Consider the following 20,678-nt stretch of genomic DNA (forward strand, 5'->3'; position numbering starts at 1 on the left):
TTACTCAGTTCATTATCGCCCTTACCGTTCTCTGAAAATTTAGGTAATACCCTTAGGATTAGCAGTAGTAGTAAGCATAGTAGCAGAAATAATAATAAGAGCAATAGGAGTGGTATTTTTAATAGCAGTAGAAATATTAGTAGCAAGCGGTAATAGTACTCGCATGTAGATTTTTTTGTTTAGTTCAACATCCCCTCCTCAGGCAATGATAATTTCAACTTGCATAATTACCTACGTAGCTTATTAATTACCGGCCTAGGTTAGCTACCTAGCTGGCAGCAGACAACCACACCCTTGACATCACTCTATCATCTCAATGCACAAATGAACCCTTAAAGCAAAACAGGAGGGAAAGGCCAGAAGCTACAAAAATGAGTAACTATGCCTTATAAGACACTCGGGTATTACAATTTAGATAATTTCTAATGTTAAATTATATCTTTTCAGGAAGCTATTTTTTTATAGTTTTAATCTTTAGTTTGTTTTGCCCCACGCCCGGCGGGCTACCCAGGGTGTTTGCCCTTTCTTGCCTCACTAGATCCGACTCTACCCGACAACAGGCCAAAAATTATTTGGTTCTGATTGGTTTAATGTAAAGTCGTTTGCAATGTTTTTGTTTTTATTAAAGCGTAAATGACACACTTTTCGTTAGAGATTGTGATACCACTAACACCACTATTAATGGTGGCAGTTTTGTTCATTTTGGGTGTAACCTTGTTATGTGATCTGCTCGTTTTAGGCTTTAATATGGCCTTTTACTTTTCTTTGAAAACTTTTTAAGGCTTATTTGTCGAAAAACCAGCTTGTCCTGCATGAGCCCTGTTAATCGCTGCGTCATCTCATTGCTGAGTCGGATTTTTCAATTGACAGCTACAAGGCAGTCCAAATAAAATACTTTGGTCAATCTGGTTTTGCATCAGTAGTTTTTTGTCTCGATGAATGGAAAAAGCATGAGTTGGTAAACTTTAAGTAAAAATAGTTGGAGAAAGTGTTTTAGTGTTAAAAATTCGGAAATTCAACTCTACTCAACACAGTAAGAAATTAGTTTTATTGCATTATTCCAGTGGTAATTTGGTCATCAAAAAGTCATACTTCAATCAAGGAATTGGGGTATTATCCTAGAGTTAGGACTATTGAGAAAAAAACAGGTTAAGAAAACAAATTTTACCACTTATTTCGCAGAAAAATTGTAGTTAACACATTTTATAAGTGCTTCAATTATGCTCTAATCGTTCCCCAAATGTTCAAATATATAGCCCAAATTGTATCTTTCCAATGTGTTTTTCTGTTTCTTGAGTTCGTCAGCGTTTGACTGCATATCAGCGGTTTTTTGAGTTTTGGGTACCTGGGTTAAAAAAAAGAGTGACGCATAGCAAAATGCATCAGAACTATATCATTTGAGCCATTTTTCCAGCATATTTGCACATTATGGGCGTTGGGGGTAATGTATAGTTGAAGCGCCTTCAAATACGCTAACTACGGTTTTCTGCATATTATAAAGTAAGAATTGGGTAAATTTTTCGTTAGTCATATTATTGACTTATGAATAAAAAAAACATACCAGTTGATGTCTTTTTTTATGCTCTGTCCAAATATAATAATCATTTTTGTCGGAAATGAATTTTAACCCCGCCCCTATATATACCAATTCAGGGTATATATTTACACATTAAGGGGATGGGGGGGGGAAGTTTAAAATTACCTCTCTCTTACATCAGAAATAAAATTTACCCCCACCCCCTAATGTGCAAATATATACCCTGAATTGGTATATATTTGGTATATATAGGACTGGGGCTAAAATTCATTTCCGACAAAAATGGTTATTTTATTTGGAAAGAGCATAAAAAAGGCATCGAGTCGTATGTTTACTTAATTCGTAATTCAACAATATGAGTAACGAAAAATTTACCAAGAATCGTGTTTGAACATATTTGCTTCTCAATAGCCCAATTATAGGATATTGCCGGGAGATGATGAAGGCTAAAGGTGTCAAGCCATGGCAGAACCAGGGGGGTGGGGGCATTAGCCCCGCTAAACTTGACTTTGTAGTGATTTACCTGAGCTAAAGGAAATATGCGTAAAAATCTAGTTTAATGGCTTCTTGCTATTTTAGAAAGTAGTTGAGTTAAGTGAATGCAACTCTCAGGAATGAATCTAGGGCAAAATATATACCCAGAATAGATATAGGTCTACCCGATCTACTATATCCACCCTTTTATTATTTCTAGGGCCTAGAAAATTGCTTATAGGATATTCCCAATGTGAATCCTTAAAACACAGTTTTGCATTCATTTGACTTTTCAATTTCTATTCTTCTGGCTTTAATGTAATTCCTGTTATTTTAGTCGAATTTTAAGCCGGATCAGGTGTTTTTTCTTAATTTAAGAACTACCTATTACAGATGTTTGAAACCTTATAAATTAGGATAGAGCAAAGGTGTGAGGCCTTTGAAAGGCTCATGAGGCTATGAAAGTTTGTTAAAAGTTGTCTAAGGTCAGTGCCATTTGGAGGGAGAAGAAGTGGAGCTAGGTGCTTTAAAATATCTTCCCAGGATATTATTAAGGCTCTTGAGTCTTTACACACTCTTAAGAGTTTCATGGGTACTTCCTTGTTAGCTAGTACACGCTCGAGAATTTGTATTGCGAACATGAACAATAACCGGTTTCCACAACCTTTATACCAGACAATTAGCTTCGGCCCGGTTTGAAACTATATTGCAGCTATATTTTAATGAAATATTCACTTTGTGTTTTGGTTATGTTAGGTTAGGTTAGTTTAGGCTACGTATTTAATATAATGCGTTGTGGACAGCCCCCCTTCCATAATTCTTTGTTGTAGTTTTCATAATTTTGTTACTAAACTATTACATTTTAATCATATTTTGGTATATTTCATTATGATTAACCTAACTTCAGTTCTTAAGTGTGTACTAGCTAACAAGGAAATACCATTATTTCCTTATACCATAACCCATACTAACAAGGCCCTGCTATACTTAACCCCCCACCGTAATGTGCAAATATACAACCCAAATTATATATGTCATATCTATATTCCAAGCGTCTCAGTTATTTCAACCCCGTATCTGTAGATCCAAATTCTCGAGTGTATATCAACTAACAGATAAGTACCCTATAAGTAAGGGTGGTGGGAAGGGGGGTGTGTTTATCAGAAAATCAACCACAATTTTTAGAAAGAGCCTAAAATAAGGAATCTAATGGTACGATTTTTATTTTATTAGTATGTTTCGTGTAGATGTAGGTGTCAACGAGTACAAATTTACCTTCCTCCCCCCCCCCCCAAATTTTGAGAAGTAACTTTTTTGGTACTTTGATTGAGAAAGACTTTTTTGGCACTTTCACTGAAAAGAAAACAAATTCCCCCCCCCCCCCCCGAGATCTTCAAAAAACATGTGCCTCTCCCCCTACATTTTAGTGTGTTGGTGCCACTTGTGTCAAAGTCACTCCTTTGATGGGCTCATTCTCTTTTTAAATGTAGTCAGCATCGAAAATTTCAAAATTGCAGTTGACTATTTCAGCTTTATTCTAACTCTGAAAACTGTTTAGCTATTAATGACACTTTCATGAATAGATCTACAGTCTAAATTCTGCCCTATGATTCATCAGTTTCAGAGGCAACGCTTTGGCATTGCCTATAGTAAGGGCTATGAGGCATAAATGTTTATTTTATCCTCTAGAGGCACTTCATATGAAAGGGGTGATCGTATAAACTTTGGAGGGGCTCCTTCGATTGGAAATCGGAAGTTTTACTGCCCTTTTTAAGAGTGAAAAGTGATCTGAGTGCAACCTCCCCTGGCCTTCTTTTCCCCAAGTGCAACCGATCAAAGTCTTATGATATCCATTTTGTTCAAAATAGTTCGAAGATCAGATAGCAAAAACTCTGGGGTCCGCAGAACCCCCAGAGCCCTGAGGCACATGTTGAAAGTTATGCACCGGGGCCACATAAGATTTTTATAGAAGGGGTGATGATATAAACTTCAGAAGGGGCTTTATTTGACTAGATATTGAACGTTCTAGTGCCCTTTTAAGAGTGAAAAGTGATTGGAGGGCATCTGCCCCCCACGCCTTCTTTGCCCCAAATGCCTCCGGTCAAAATTTTGTGCTAGGCATTTTATTCAAAATAATTCAAAGATCAGATAACAAAAACTCCGGGGTCAACAAAACTCCCTAGAATCCGGGGGCACGTGTTGAAAGTTACGGCCGGTGGTATATAAGGTTTTTGTGGAAGGGATGGTTGTATAAAATTTGGACGGGGCTCATTTGATTGGAACTTGAATGCTCTCGTTCCATTTTTAAGAGTAAAAAAATGATCGGAGGGCAACTAGCCCACGCCCTTTTTCCCCAAATGAATTTGATTAAAACTTTGAAATAGTCATGTTGTTCAAAAGAGCCTACGTATTATACAAAAATGCCTCTGGGGTTTACACAACCCCACAAAGCCTGGGGTCAAGGGTTGTAACTTATTTCCCAGGGGCATATCAGGTTTAATGGAAGGGGAAGGTCGTAAGGGTAAGGGTTGTGACTTATGCAAGTTGTTTATTCTTACTTTGATATTGTAGAGAAAAATAATCGCTTAGCTCCTGGGGCAAGAGTAGTAACTTATTTAAGTTGCCCATTGTTAACATATAAGGGTTTTCTGGAAGGAGTGGTCATATTAACTTTGGAGGGGGCTCATTCGATTGGAAATTGAAACTTCTAGCTCTTTTTTAAGAGCAAAAAGTTATCAAATGGTAACCAGCCACCCCTCTCCCCACTCTCCTTTGCCTAAAGACACCGTCAAAATTTTTAGATAGCTATTTTGTTTAAAATAGTCATTAGGGGGAGATGTAATACTACAGGGGGAGTCCATATATGGGCATTGAATACTAACGGGAGTGACACAACACGTTCATTGAATGCAACCGGGACAAGATCATTGACCTCCAAAAAGCTAGAATACGACCAGTACACGATCACAGCCAATCACAGAGCTAGAAATACTACCGGGAGTGACGCAACCGGGAGTGACGCAACGAATATAAGGAAGGATTTTCAGTATAGTTGTTACTAGTGTTAGAATAGTGAATTCAACAATATGAGTAACGAAAAATTTACCAAGAATCGTGTTTGAACATATTTGCTTCTCAATAGCCCAATTATAGGATATTGCCGGGCGATGATGAAGGCTAAAGGTGTCAAACCATGGCAGAACCAGGGGGGTGGGGGCACTAGCCCCGCTAAACTTGACTTTGTAGTGATTTACCTGAGCTAAAGGAAATATGCGTAAAATCTAGTTTAATGGCTTCTTGCTATTTTAGAAAGTAGTTGAGTTAAGTGAATGAAACTCTCAGGAATGAATCTAGGGCAAAATATATACCCAGAATAGATATAGGTCTACCCGATCTACTATATCCACCCTTTTATTATTTCTAGGGCCTAGAAAATTGCTTATAGGATATTCCCAATGTGAATCCTTAAAACACAGTTTTGCATTCATTTGACTTTTCAATTTCTATTCTTCTGGCTTTAATGTAATTCCTGTTATTTTAGTCGAATTTTAAGCCGGATCAGGTGTTTTTTCTTAATTTAAGAACTACCTATTACAGATGTTTGAAACCTTATAAATTAGGATTGAGCAAAGGTGTGAGGCCTTTGAAAGGCTCATGAGGCTATGAAAGTTTGTTAAAAGTTGTCCAAGGTCAGTGCCATTTGGAGGGAGAAGAAGTGGAGCTAGGTGCTTTAAAATATCTTCCCAGGATATTATTAAGGCTCTTGAGTCTTTACACACTCTTAAGAGTTTCATGGGTACTTCCTTGTTAGCTAGTACACGCTCGAGAATTTGTATTGCGAACATGAACAATAACCGGTTTCCACAACCTTTATACCTGACAATTAGCTTCGGCTCGGTTTGAAACTATATTGCAGCTATATTTTAATGAAATATTCACTTTGTGTTTTGGTTATGTTAGGTTAGTTTAGTTTAGGCTACGTATTTAATATAATGCGTTGTGGACAGCCCCCCTTCCATAATTCTTTGTTGTAGTTTTCATAATTTTGTTACTAAACTATTACATTTTAATAATATTTTGGTATATTTCATTATGATTAACCTAACTTCAGTTCTTGAGTGTGTACTAGCTAACAAGGAAATACCATTATTTCCTTATACCATATACCATACTAACAAGGTCCTGCTATACTTAACCCCCCACCGTAATGTGCAAATATACAACCCAAATTATATATGTCATATCTATATTCCAAGCGTCTCAGTTATTTCAACCCCGTATCTGTAGATCCAAATTCTCGAGTGTATATCAACTAACAGATAAGTACCCTATAAGTAAGGGTGGTGGGAAGGGGGGGGGTGTTTATCAGAAAATCAACCACAATTTTTAGAAAGAGCCTAAAATAAGGAATCTAATGGTACAATTTTTATTTTATTAGTATGTTTCGTGTAGATGTAGGTGTCAACGAGTACAAATTTACCTTCCGCCCCCCCCCCCCCCCAAATTTTGAGAAGTAACTTTTTTGGTTCTTTGATTGAGAAAGACTTTTTTGGCACTTTCACTGAAAAGAAAACAAATTCCCCCCCGAGATCTTGAAAAAACATGTGCCTCTCCCCCTACATTTTAGTGTGTTGGTGCCACTTGTGTCAAAGTCACTCCTTTGATGGGCTCATTCTCTTTTTAAATGTAGTCAGCATCGAAAATTTCAAAATTGCAGTTGACTATTTCAGCTTTATCCTAACTCTGAAAACTGTTTAGCTATTAATGACACTTTCATGAATAGACCTACAGTCTAAATTCTGCCCTATGATTCATCAGTTTCAGAGGCAACGCTTTGGCATTGCCTATAGTAAGGGCTATGAGGCTTCAATGTTTATTTTATCCTCTAGAGGCACTTCATATGAAAGGGGTGATCGTATAAACTTTGGAGGGGCTCCTTCGATTGGAAATCGGAAGTTTTAGTGCCCTTTTTAAGAGTGAAAAGTGATCTGAGTGTAACCTCCCCTGGCCTTCTTTTCCCCAAGTGCAACCGATCAAAGTCTTATGATATCCATTTTGTTCAAAATAGTTCGAAGATCAGATAGCAAAAACTCTGGGGTCGGCAGAACCCCCAGAGCCCTGAGGCACATGTTGAAAGTTATGCACCGGGGCCACATAAGATTTTATAGAAGGGGTGATGATATAAACTTCAGAAGGGGCTTTATTTGACTAGATATTGAACGTTCTAGTGCCCTTTTAAGAGTGAAAAGTGATTGGAGGGCATCTGCCCCCCACGCCTTCTTTGCCCCAAATGCCTCCGGTCAAAATTTTGTGCTAGGCATTTTATTCAAAATAATTCAAAGATCAGATAACAAAAACTCCGGGGTTGACAAAACTCCCTAGAATCTGGGGGCACGTGTTGAAAGTTACGGCCGGTGGTATATAAGGTTTTTGTGGAAGGGATGGTTGTATAAAATTTGGACGGGGCTCATTTGATTGGAACTTGAATGCTCTCGTTCCATTTTTAAGAGTAAAAAAATGATCGGAGGGCAACTAGCCCACGCCCTTTTTCCCCAAATGAATTTGATTAAAACTTTGAAATAGTCATGTTGTTCAAAAGAGCCTACGTATTATACAAAAATGCCTCTGGGGTTTACACAACCCCACAAAGCCTGGGGTCAAGGGTTGTAACTTATTTCCCAGGGGCATATCAGGTTTAATGGAAGGGGAAGGTCGTAAGGGTAAGGGTTGTGACTTATGCAAGTTGTTTATTCTTACTTTGATTTTGTAGAGAAAAATAACCGCTTAGTTCCTGGGGCAAGAGTAGTAACTTATTTAAGTTGCCAATTGTTAACATATAAGGGTTTTCTGGAAGGAGTGGTCATATTAACTTTGGAGGGGGCTCATTCGATTGGAAATTGAAACTTCTAGCTCTTTTTTAAGAGCAAAAAGTTATCAAATGGTAACCAGCCACCCCTCTCCCCACTCTCCTTTGCCTAAAGACACCGTCAAAATTTTTAGATAGCTATTTTGTTTAAAATAGTCATTAGGGGGAGATGTAATACTACAGGGGGAGTCCATATATGGGCATTGAATACTAACGGGAGTGACACAACACGTTCATTGAATGCAACCGGGACAAGATCATTGACCTACAAAAAGCTAGAATACGACCAGTACACGATCACAGCCAATCACAGAGCTAGAAATACTACCGGGAGTGACGCAACCGGGAGTGACGCAACGAATATAAGGAAGGATTTTCAGTATAGTTGTTACTAGTGTTAGAATAGAATTCAAGGAGTGAGAACAGTTTGACTTTACTCGTTTATTTATTTGGCAAGATATATATATTGTAATAATGAGTGGAATGTTTACCCTATTAGAAGTTGGTAGTGGAGCTGGTAGCAGCAGCAATGATGCAATAGTACCAAACATTGAGGTAGAAATCAGAAGAAGATCTCGACTTTGTCTTGCATGGGATGAAGTATATGCAAGATACGTGATATCATTGAGTAAATTTAAATTGGAGGACCAATTATGCTTCGCTGCAAAAGTTGAAATAGCACAAATACATAGACTTCAAAGTGCTTTAAATGCAATAGTGAAATATATAGAGGACAATAAGTTATATCGGTAATTGTATATGTGTAATACATTATTGTTGTAATTATACACAAACAATAAAATTGTTTCGAAATCGAAAATGTTTCCTTTCCTTTTGTTATATTTTTTTTGGTTATCAAATATTCTTGAAGTAGAACGAATCGTGGTTAGTCTTGAATCAGCAGTGAGAGTGTTAGGATTGAAAAATGAATAAATTTGAGAAAAAGAGAATTAGGTCAAATCTTGGGATTACGGAAAAACATTTGATTCTGGATGATGATTTTCTCGAGTTATCTCTTCAACGGAAGACATTTTCTCAGGAAACACTTGACAATATAGTGGAAATTGACTCTCCCCCATTGGACTATCGTGTAAAGCATTTATGATGTGACTCAAATGCTTTCACTCAATTTATTGATATATTAATTGAAACAAACCAGAATAATATCGTGGATCCACTTTTGAAAACATTGCCATAGATTCTATGTAGATGAATCTCCCTTTTAAAACTGGTAATGTAACGTCAAAGAGTTACTCCTCTCTCTCTCTTTCCTATCCCCCCTCTGAATTTATCGAAAAGTGGATCAGTTTCTTTTTAGCTGTGAGAGAGTTGACACCGAAAACCAAAAAAGTTCTTTACGTGCCCACTATGTATGTACAGTCTTGGCAGTTGGTCATCATGTGAGAATTGTACAAATAATGAAGGGTAAATTGGAAAGTGCAAATTATGAAACCCGTCTTGATTGTATAGAGGATATGTAGTACAAATTAAAGGCTGTAATTCATGCCTTGAAGAGATTTGTGACTCTCACCTTAGAGGGCAGTTACGCTCCAATTGTCACTACGAAAAATGTGATCAGTGGGAGAATACTTGTCCTGGTATGATTGGAAAGAACCCTAAACGAGATTTTATTTTATTTCTACGAGATTGGTATCGTCCTTGTTTTAAATTGCTTTGGGAAGAAGAATTTGGTCTACGATTCAACTTTTGGGGTAACAAGACAATTTTGTTTCTACGTCATCGTTGTGACAACACTGGCTATTACTGCTATAAACTTAGTGATTTTTATTTGGCAGTTACCGAATGTGATGCGCCACTTGAAAACACTGTATGTGAGATTGCTTCAAATAGACCAATTGAAACACGTGAATTTCACAATATGAATGCAAACAGTATCATTGACTATAACAAAAAGATAAGATAAGAGTGACGTTACATTGTAGTTTAGACAATTTGACCCTAACTTTGAAGCCAATCAACATCAATATACAGTGAATTCAAATGATGTACCAACTTTAGTGGCTCTCGACATTTACCCATACACCGAAGAAGAAGAAATCTAAAGTGAAGAATTGTACCGTGAGTAATATGTGATATATTTAAAATACAAAAAGATAAAATTCTTTCTTTCTAAAGATAATTCCGACATAAATTAAACTTCCCCTATCTAAGTTCAAAGCCCCTTAACAAGAGTAATCAGCAAAAAGAGAAATTGCGTTGTAACCTCACGGAAACAACGCCGCTGTTCGATTTCGAATTTCGCTAAGATATTACGTAATAAAAAAATGCTAGATACAAAGTTTCTCAGGAAGTTTAAGTTATAAGGGCAGTATCAATGTTTACTGCCCTTATAACGAGAGATCAAAAAGAGAAACTGCGTTTTAGCCTCAGCCAAGCAACGACGCTATTCGGTTTTGAATTTCGCTAAGATATTTGGTAATAAAAAAATGCTAGATACAAAGTTTCTCAGGAAGTTTAATTTATAAGGGCAGTATCAATGTTTAAATCATCGAAAATATTTAAAACAAATTATTGGATGAACGGTTAGCATAATGAAGTGAGTTGGTAAACATAATAACAAGGTAGCGGCCCCCTCCACAGGACTTGGGCCAATCGTGAAATAGCACTCAGAGCGCAGAAGCAGGATTAATTTGATATAGTGAAGAAAAGTGTTTTTTGAGGCATTCAGGCATTGCAATTCAAATTATTATTGGGCATTCGTTTTGTCAGAACTATCATTATGACGCAGTCATTGTAGAGATTTGGTCATTATTGTTATCTCAGCCACTATTGTCGTCAGTGAAGTGAAGCACTGTTGTACACCTAAAAGTAAGTCTCAATAAAACTATTGCTGTTCTATTTGTGTTCGTTTTATTTATATGTCTGTATCTGATCGCACAGCAGGCAACTAGTTCGTTTGCGTCCATCGATAACGCTCCCTGGAATCTGATTTGTGCATAACATTAGAGGTAATCGACACGGTGATAACCCGAGGAAGCGAGGTTACGCTCCCAAATTGATATTTGGAGAATTTCTAACCTACTGTAGCTACGCATTTTGTTTTCTCGCTTTCAGCGAGTGGCGCGATCGGTACACAGCTTTAAATCATAATATTACATATGGCACAGTCTTTAGCGATATAAGTGGCGCTATCGGAGAACTTATAAGGTGTAAGTTCACTGATTTAAACAATAATATTACGTTTGACGCAGTCAATCTTTATTACCACAATTTACACAGTCACTTTATCGTTATAGAATAAAGACACTGTTGTGTATATACATTTTTTTATTAATAAAGAAATTCACATACATTTTTTAAGCACGTTACTCGTAGGACACTAAAATCAATATTATAAAGGTTTGAGAGGATATTTTCCACCATAAAGTCGTTCAAACATGGATTGTCTACGTAAATGTTGAGAAACTGCTTGTAAGCATAACTGCAATATCTGAAGATGAAATATAGTAGCGCACGAAAACCGCAACTTTTAGTCGTTAGATCCTGCACTCTCTTCTGATTCATAATAATAGTTTTCCCACTGTTTTCCTTATAGGTTTTCGATGTGTGGAGTGTAGAATGCGTAGGGCAGGCCTAGAGGGTCAAAAAATCAATCGTCTTCAATGTTTGAAAGATGTACAGCCAATGGCCAGTATTCACAGTCGATGGAATGCTATTAATAATTATTAGGGTATTGTTTGCACTTTGAAATTTTCCAAAGAAGTCTGATGGTAAACATTAGGATCTGCATTTCGACATGTAGGTGTCCATATTAAATACACTGATTATTTGACTGGTGTTCATGGTGCAAGGTATAGTAGAACACTGCCTTCGGGAGTGATTTACCAATAGGTTTCAAATTGATTTAACGAGATTAGTGAGATACTCTCGGGTAGTTAATCGGAAAATGTACACTCTAAACGCACACTCCCCGTTCGTACTTTTCTCATATATTGAGTGACAGACAAGTCTAGTACAATGATACCATGTTTTTTAGCGAATATTTCTTCGGTTATACCATTTTAAAATAGTTGTGAATTCTGATCTAGGGTTTACATCGTCAACTCATACAATGTCCTATAGGATTTATCAAAAGATAGATTTTAGAGTAGGATTCCATTTAATTTGCATACAACAGATGAAAGCCCATACATCTCAAATTTATGTGGGCAGCCAGTCCACGATCCTATTGCACTAGCGCTTTTTACAAATGCCAATGCTAATTTTGATGGAATTTCACCATTTATAAAGGGTGAGTCAGGGAAGGTACGTGAGCCTGTGGCAATATGACGGTGATTGGTAATTATATGAGGAACAAGTAGTTTATTATTATTTCCACTGGCTCTCAGTTTTTCCACTGCCAAAGCAACAGAACTGATAACCTGCTGCTTTCTTACATGTAAAATTGCTGAGGCGAGAGAGATAGAGTTACATTAGGATTGGCAGAAAGTTCCTTTCGTAAAATGGAATTGGATGGAGCAAGCGTCAATTTTATATCCAATTTAACATTTGGTGGTAGCCATTGGGGTATATTAAATATCTCATGATTTATTTTTCCAACTAGATGTAATTCACTAGTTGTATCATTTTTAAGTGCATCTGTACTATTAGTATCAGTAATATATTCATATCCATTGGAGGTGCCTCTCAATTCCTTTTATGACTTGGGTGTCATCAACATGAACTGCGTATAGCTTGTATAATCTTAGAGATTGTTGCTTGTGCTCACCAAAGTGCCATTTATGTAGATACTGATCTGACGAAATAAATTATGTAATATACAATTTTCATAGGATATTCCATCAGCAAGAATTGACATTCCATTGTCGGATTTCTTGACTATCACACGTAAATCTATAAATGTCGAAGACATGTCCATAAAGTAGTCCTCATTGGAATAAATTTGAAAGTGGATATTATCGGAGAGCGGTTGTTGTGGATAAAATTGCTCATAGTATCCACGTTTCACACTCACATAAACATTTTCTGCCTTGAAAAGATTTAAAGATGAAATGATTGAAGGATGAAAATCCTTATGCGGTAGATATGCCATTGTTCAGTCAATGGAAAGAAATCAAGTTTCGATCTAACAATTCACTTCCTGGGGCTTCTTCTTGTTCTGTTTATTGTACGTGTCGTTTTTTTCCTTCTTTTATTTGACAGGGGTGATGTCTTTCATTTCTGACCTGAGTAGAGACTGATGAGTGGTGCACTGTTTCTCGACCTTTTTAAACCTTTTCCATTTTGTTGAGATTTCAAGTGCTCGCCAAGGGTTCGCGCACTGGACCTAAGATTGTCCGAAGCACTTTTTTTTTAAATTCTTTGCAGAGCTCCAATTGTATAGTGTAGAGGATGCAAAATCTGTCGCAGCCGGCACAATATATTTTTTAGCCAGAGGTAGTAAAGAGTGAAACAGCTTAGCAAACCAACTGCCAAGATCCTAGCCAAACATTGATTAACGACCTTTGTAATAGTCCATTCCATAGTCTATTTCCCGGCTTGGGCCAAGAGTATTAACATAGTAGTAAATATCAGGACAAATGAATATCACTTTTCTATTAGACATGTTGTTTTTGAACGCTGACAACGATGGGTCGAAAATAGCATAAAATCACAGCCAAACCTTTTGATATTTCTAGAGGATCACCTAATTCAGTTCTTAGTGTTAACTGGCAGAGTTCCAAATAGAAAGCGTTTACGAGGATATACTGAAGATTCTTTATATTGTAATGGTGAATATGGTCTTGATTGGTTTTTCGTTCAAGAACTCATAGGAGGGGAATATTGCTATTGCCAACTCTGGATGTTTCAACAAATGAAGCATTAAGAAATATACAACTGTCCATGGAGAAGGCAGGTGGGTAGTCAGCAAAAATAAAATTAGTGTTTCCGGCACTTTTACAATTGATTATATTGAGTTTAAAGCCAAGACAATCTTTTAGATTATCATTGAGAATAACCTTTTCACTGGCAATGGGTGAAATAATGAAGATCTTGCCCTCTTCCTTTGAATAGTTGAAATGAAAGACTCCTTTTTACGAGCGGAAATTCTTTTATTGTTAGAACGACATAAATCATTCATACAAGTGAGTTCCTCGTATGGTAATTCAACATATGGATAATCCAACCAGATGATCTTTTGAATTTTATGCTGTCCACTATCGGGTGGTGGCGGCCAAACATAGGGTTTAATTTTTATATCATATTTGCGATCTTTTCGCAGGATATCACAGTTATTTTTGAAAATGCAGTCGACAAAAGCCACTTCATACGTGCCATCAAATTTGATAGTTGAAGAGAGTTTTATCCAAAAATGACTTGCTTTATTCAAATCATTCTTGAGAGGGTTGGAGACATTTGACATGAATGACACATACAAATTATTCGGAATTGTTAGTATCTTCAACTGCTACTCAAGAATCAAAATCAGAGTTGTATCCTAGCCAACGAACAATCAACTGTCTCTTGGCCCTGCGAGTACGGCTCTTTAATATATTTTCAATTTGATAAATTTCACTACTGTTTCTAACTTTTTGTAGTTCATAATCATAAAAACCACCGAGGATCTCGTCATCTTTGGCGTCTCGCAGACGGTATGTCGTGGGTTCGGTGTCTAGGATTTTGGATACTTTAAAAAGTTCATAAATAATTCCCCTTTTGAAAAATACTGCTGGTTCTATTAATTCGAACAGTATCGCCAACATTGAATTTCTTCTTCACAAAGTTTTTTCACTGGAATATTGTTTAAGAAAAGTGTCAAACCTATTTTCACTGCAATGAACTTCCTGAGGGCTAACAGTTGACTGTGATCGATGTGGTCGTAGGTTATATATTTATATGGTTTTATCGAAATCGTGAATACAGGCAGCAGTAATTTTCAGTGTAAAATATCTCGAAATTAATAGACGAATCGTTCTTATCAATTGTTCAGTCAATGCAGCCTTTATCCGACTGTGGCTATGATAGTGATTTTTATTATATTTCAATAGAACCTTTTGCACATGCGGATTAACAAATTCACCGCGGTGATCACTTTGAAATTTTCTATATTTATCATGTTCAAGAATACTTTCTATAGTCTGTCCCATTCTGACTACTCTGTTTGTTTGCAATGAACTGACATGCTTATAGCGGCTAAAAACACAGATTGCAAGTAAAATCTATTTGTAAGTGGTACTGTGCCGTTCCTGAGTAACATATAGAGTTAAAAGATCTGTTTGCATTGCAAGCAGTGGGAAAAAGGCTTTAGTTTGTCGATATTGTGTGCCACGAAGCCTACGATTCCGATGCAGAGTGTAACTCGGTTCATTTTCTAGATACTCTTTTGCATTTCTTAATGTGCTGCCACCTACGTCAGAGGCAACCTTAGAAAGTTTTGTCGGGGAACTTGGATTTCCCATGTCACCAATATTTTCATAAACATGTTTTAAAACTTCATCCATTTTGAACTCAAACACGTAGTGTAATGCCCACTACCCTTTTGCACACTAGAGGGTGATGCTTGTGAAGGTTAGTTGATATCAATACGTCCTGAGGAGATATTTTGAGGAGATATATTGAGGAGATATGTCCTGTTTGGGGGGTGGGGTGGGATCATTGACATTGACAGTGACGGAGGCGGGTCTCTAACGATAAGGTCTATGTTTGTCCACACGACACAGTGCATCTTGAAGTAAAACTAGCTTTTTATCATCGGCAATATTTTCATCATTAATGAATTTGCTTAGATTGTCCTCAAAGTCTTCATCTGGTGAAAGGCAAAGTTCTATTGGAGTCAATTTATAGGGTTTAGCCATCTAGAGAAAACTGTTTACAAGTCATGCGGTTATTGGCAGTAAAAGTGTAAAAACTCTAACGCCTACTTGAAGGAGACGTTTTCTAATAAAATTTTTTCCTTTGTTTTTGCAAGCCAGGGTACGTAAAGGGGAATGTTGTTCATTTGACTGCTGTCTAACACATTGTGACCACTGCACTTTGCGCTCAGTTAAATTCAAACAAAGTTAAGATATTAGATTAATAAATTCTTTGTCAAAACCATGTTTGAGTATTCTTTCTGAGTGGGAGTTTTTAAGTGCTTAGAACGGAAAATAATTTGTCTGTTTTCGTGTAGTTTCTTCAGTGTCATGATGGGAACTAATAGCCCTTTCTACTGTTCACCGGATGATATACAGTAATTTCTTTGTCAAAAATATCTGGGACTACACGCAAATCCTCGGGTGTATTCTGATTAAGATCTAGCAAATGTACCCGTAAGGCTTATTTGTCGCCTGCCTGTACGCTGAAAGTAGAAATTTGTGGGCACCGGGGTATATTTGTTTATTTAGAGTTATTAGAGAGCTTGAGTCACGAACAACTCAGTAGATAATATAGATATATAGATAATATATTAATGGTGTTTTAAATTGATACATACTGATGATGCTGTTGACAACAGTTGGACTACAACTGACTGTAAACCATACTTGCCTAATGAATAAATAATAATTATCCCTTAGATCTACCTAGTACGTTATTTAATAGCAACAAGAACAATGAAAACATATTTTTTCTTTTATTAACAACACTTTTTTTGTACAACACCAGCAACAGCAATAACAGAACAACAATTTAATATTTTTCATGTATGAGCAACAACAAAAACAACTTAAAATACATCAAGAACAGCAATAGCAGCACAGTTGAACATATTTGTAGACTAAAGTATGAGAAAACACTATTTACAACATTTAAAAGATGAAAATCCCCCCGGGCCCCCCCCCCCCCGCCGGGGCGGAAGGAAGGCCGCGGGTTGGACCCCCCACTCCAGGGGCCAAATGCCGGCCACGGGCAGGACGTTGAACCCCCCGGAGGCCGGAAAGTGCGGCCCGCTGTGGCTGGAAAACAAACTCTGTATATAATAAGTAGAAAGCTATCTTATAGTCGTGACAGTACACCACATATGCGCATAGAGTCCCTAGGGAGAACACCTGTGCTGTCAGTCCGACGGGGCACCATATATGGGCATGGAATCCCCAGGGAGAACACGTTTCCGAGAAATTGATTGCGTAACCTAGCCTAACCTCATGAGCTCGTGACGGGACACCATATATGGGCATAGCCTCCCTAGGGGAAATGAATTTCTGAGAAATTGATTGCGTAATCGATTGGGAATTTTATTGATCTAGGACTCATGACGGGACTCCATTTATGGGCATAGAATACTGAACGAACACCATGATGTCATCTACAATTGACTCTAATATCCCGTTTCGTGAATCAATAATTCCCCTTAGAAACAACAAATTAATTTCCCTTTCGTAGATCAATAATTCCCCTTAGAAACAACAAATTAATTCCCCTTTCGTGACACGTTTCCGATAAATTGGTGTTCGTCCAGGAGAATTGTTTCCGGGCGGGAAAGGGTTTCCTAGGAATTTCAAATGTGACAGCGCAGGGATGTCAAAACAAAGGGAACACGCTGAAATTACGTTTAGAGATTATTTGGGCGAAACCGTTTTAGGAATTTTAAGGATTATTTGGGTCAAACCGTTTTAGGCATTTTAGGGAATTATTTGGGCGAAACAGTTTGAGGCATTTTAGAAGATGATTTTAGAAAACAAAAGTGGAACTTTTAAAATCACAACAACTGAAGGTCAGTAAATAATTTCTTTTGTTTTTTGTTAAACACGATTGGCTGAAACAAAAGCGGAACTTTTAAAATCACAACAACTGAAGGTCAGTAAATAATTCCTTTGTTTTTTTGGTGTTTTTTTAAACTCGATTGGCTGAAATAAAAGCGGACCTTTTAAAATAACAACAACTGAAGGTCAGTAAATAATTCCGTTTTTTTTGTTTTTTTTGTTAAACACGATTGGCTGAAATAAAAGCAGAACTTTTAAAATTATCACAACTTAAGGTCAGTAAATAATTCTTTTGTTGTTTTTTTTAAACAAAATTGGCTGAAATATAACCGGACCTTTTAAAATCACAACAACTAAATGTTAGTAAATAATTTATTTGTTTTTTTTTTTTAAGAACAATTGGCTTAAATAAAAGCAGACCTTTTAAAATCACAACAAGTGAAAGTCAGTAAATAATTCCTTTTTTTTGTTAAACATGATTGGCTAAAATAAAAGCGGAACTTTTAAAATCACAACTGAAGGTTAGTAAATAATTCCTTTTGTTTTTTTTTTATTCTAAACACCATTGGCTGAAATAAAAGCGTACCTTTTAAAATAACAAAATTTGAAGTTAAGTAAATAATTCCTTTGTTTTTTTTTGTTAAAAAGGATTGGTTGAAATAAAAGTGGAACTTTTAAAATCACAACAACTGAAGGTCAGTAAATAATTCCTTTGTTTTTTTTCTTTTAAACACGATTGGTTGAAATAAAAGCGGAACTTTTAAAATCACAACAACTGAAGGTCAGTAAATGATTTCGTTGTTTTTTTTTGTTAAACACGATTGGTTGAAATAAAAGCGGACCTTTTAAAATCACAAAAACCGAAGGTCAGTAAATAATTTCGTTTTTTTTTTGTTAAACAAGATTGACTGAAATAAAAAAGGACCTTTTAAAATCACAACAACTGAAAGTCAGTAAATAATTCCATTGTTTTTTTTTTGTTAAACACGATTGACTGAAATAAAAGAAGAACTTTTAAAATTGCAACAACTGAAGTTCATTAAATAATTGCTTTGTTTTTTTTTGTTAAACACGATTGGCTGAAATAAAAGCGGAACTTTTAAAATCACAACAACTGAATGTAAGTAAATATTTCATTTTTTTTTTTTTTTAAACACGATTGGCTTAAATAAAAGCGGAACTTTTAAAATCACAACAACTGAAGGTCAGTAAATAATCCTTTGTTTTTTTGTTAAACACGATTGGCTGAAATAAAAGCGAAACTTTTAAAATCAAAACAACTGAAGGTCAGTAAATAATTCCGTTGTTTTTTTTTGTTAAACACGATTGGCTGAAATAAAAGCGGACCCTTTAAAATCACAACTGAAGGTCAGTAAATAATTCTGTTGTTTTTTTTTTAAACACGATTGGCTGAAATAAAAGCGGAACTTTTAAAATCACAACAACTGAAGGTCAGTAAATAATTCCTTTGTTTTTTTTTGTTAAACACGATTGGCTGAAATGAAAGCGGAACTTTTAAAATCACAACAAATGAATGTCAGTAAATAATTTCTTTGTTTTTTTTTGTTAAACACAATTGGCTGAAATAAAAGCGGACCTTTTAAAATCACAACAACTGAAAGTCAGTAAATAATTTCTTTGTTTTTTTTGTTAAACACGATTGGCTGAAATAAAAGTAGAACTTTTAAAATCACAACAACTTATGGTCAGTAAATAATTCCTTTTGTTTTTTTTTGTTAAACACGATTGGCTGAAATAAAAGCGGAACTTTTAAAATCACAACTGAAGGTTAGTAAATAATTCCTTTTTTTTATTCTAAACACGATTGGCTGAAACAAAAGCGGACCTTTTAAAATCACAACAATTGAAGGTCAGTAAATAATTCCTTTGTTTTTTTTTGTTAAACACGATTGGTTGAAATAAAAGCGGAACTTTTAAAATCACAACAACTGAAGGTCAGTAAATAATCCCTTTGTTTTTTGTTGTTTTTTTTGTTAAACACGATTGGTTGAAATAAAAGCGGAACTTTTAAAATCACAACAACTGAAGGTCAGTAAATGATTTCGTTGTTTGTTTTTTTTTGTTAAATACGATTGGCTAAAAAAAACGCGTAAATTTAAAAATAAAAAAACATGAAGGTCATTAAATAATTCCTTTTGTTTTTTTTTGTTAAAAACTATTAGATGAAATAAAAGCAGAACTTTTAAAATCACAACTGAAGTTTAGTAAATAATTCCTTTTTTTATTTTTGGATGCTAAACACGATTGGCTGAAACAAAAGCCGAACTTTTAAAATCTCAAAAACTGAAGGTCTGTAAATAATTCCGTTGTTTTTTTTTGTTAAACACGATTGGTTTAAATAAAAGTGGAACTTTTAAAATCACAACAACTGAAGATCAGTAAATAATCCCTTTTTTTTTTTGTTAAACACGAGTGGTTGAAATAAAAGCGGAACTTTTAAAATCACAACAACTGAAGGTCAGTAAATGATTTTTTTTTTTGTTAAATACGACTGGTTGAAATAAAAGCGGACCTTTTAAAATCACAACAACTGAAGGTCAGTAAATAATTTCGTTTTTTTTTTTTTGTTAAACACGATTGACTGAAATAAAAGCGGACCTTTTAAAACCACAACAACTAAAAGTCAGTAAATAATTCCATTGTTTTTTTTTGTTAAACACGATTGACTGAAATAAAAGCAGAACTTTTAAAATCGCAACAACTGAAGGTCAGTAAATAATTTCTTTGTTTATTTTGTTAAACACGATTGGCTTTAATAAAAGCATAACTTTTAAAATCACAACAACTTAAGGTCATTAAATATTTCATTTTTTTTTTTTTTATTAAACACATTTGGTTTAAAAGAAAGCAAAACTTTTAATATAACAACAACTGAAGGTCAGTAAATAATCCCTTTGTTTTTTTGTTAAACATGATTGGCTGAAATAAAAGCGGAACTTTTCAAATCAAAACAACTGAAGGTCAGTACATAATTCCGTTTTTTTTTGTTAAACACGATTGGCTGAAATAAAAGCGGACCCTTTAAAATCACAACTGAAGGTCATTAAATAATTCTGTTGTTTTTTTTTGTTAAAAACGATTGGCTGAAATAAAAGCGGACCTTTTAAAATCACAATAACTGAAGGTTAGTAAATAATTTCTTTGTTTTTTTGTGTTAAAC

The 20,678-nt window shown here is 35.6% G+C and overlaps 1 protein-coding gene across 2 annotated transcripts in view; it reads left to right on the forward strand.

The window, feature by feature from the left end:
- LOC148953099 (facilitated trehalose transporter Tret1-2 homolog) overlaps positions 1-20,678 on the forward strand; it is a 209,486-nt gene that overhangs the window by 122,299 nt on the left and 66,509 nt on the right. Inside the window, exon 1 of one of the 2 annotated variants that reach the window (XM_089088299.1) lies at positions 942-1,033. The exons of the other annotated variant lie outside the window; for it this stretch is intronic. The gene's annotated coding sequence lies outside the window, so the exon portion shown is untranslated. Of the gene's footprint in view, positions 1-941; positions 1,034-20,678 lie in introns of those variants that run through there. 2 annotated transcript variants of the gene reach the window in all.

Source organism: Artemia sp. Qi Xiang Cuo, chromosome 4 (assembly GCF_049724085.1).
Source record: "Artemia sp. Qi Xiang Cuo chromosome 4, ASM4972408v1, whole genome shotgun sequence".
In the NCBI taxonomy this organism is placed as follows: Eukaryota; Metazoa; Arthropoda; class Branchiopoda; order Anostraca; family Artemiidae; genus Artemia; species Artemia sp. Qi Xiang Cuo.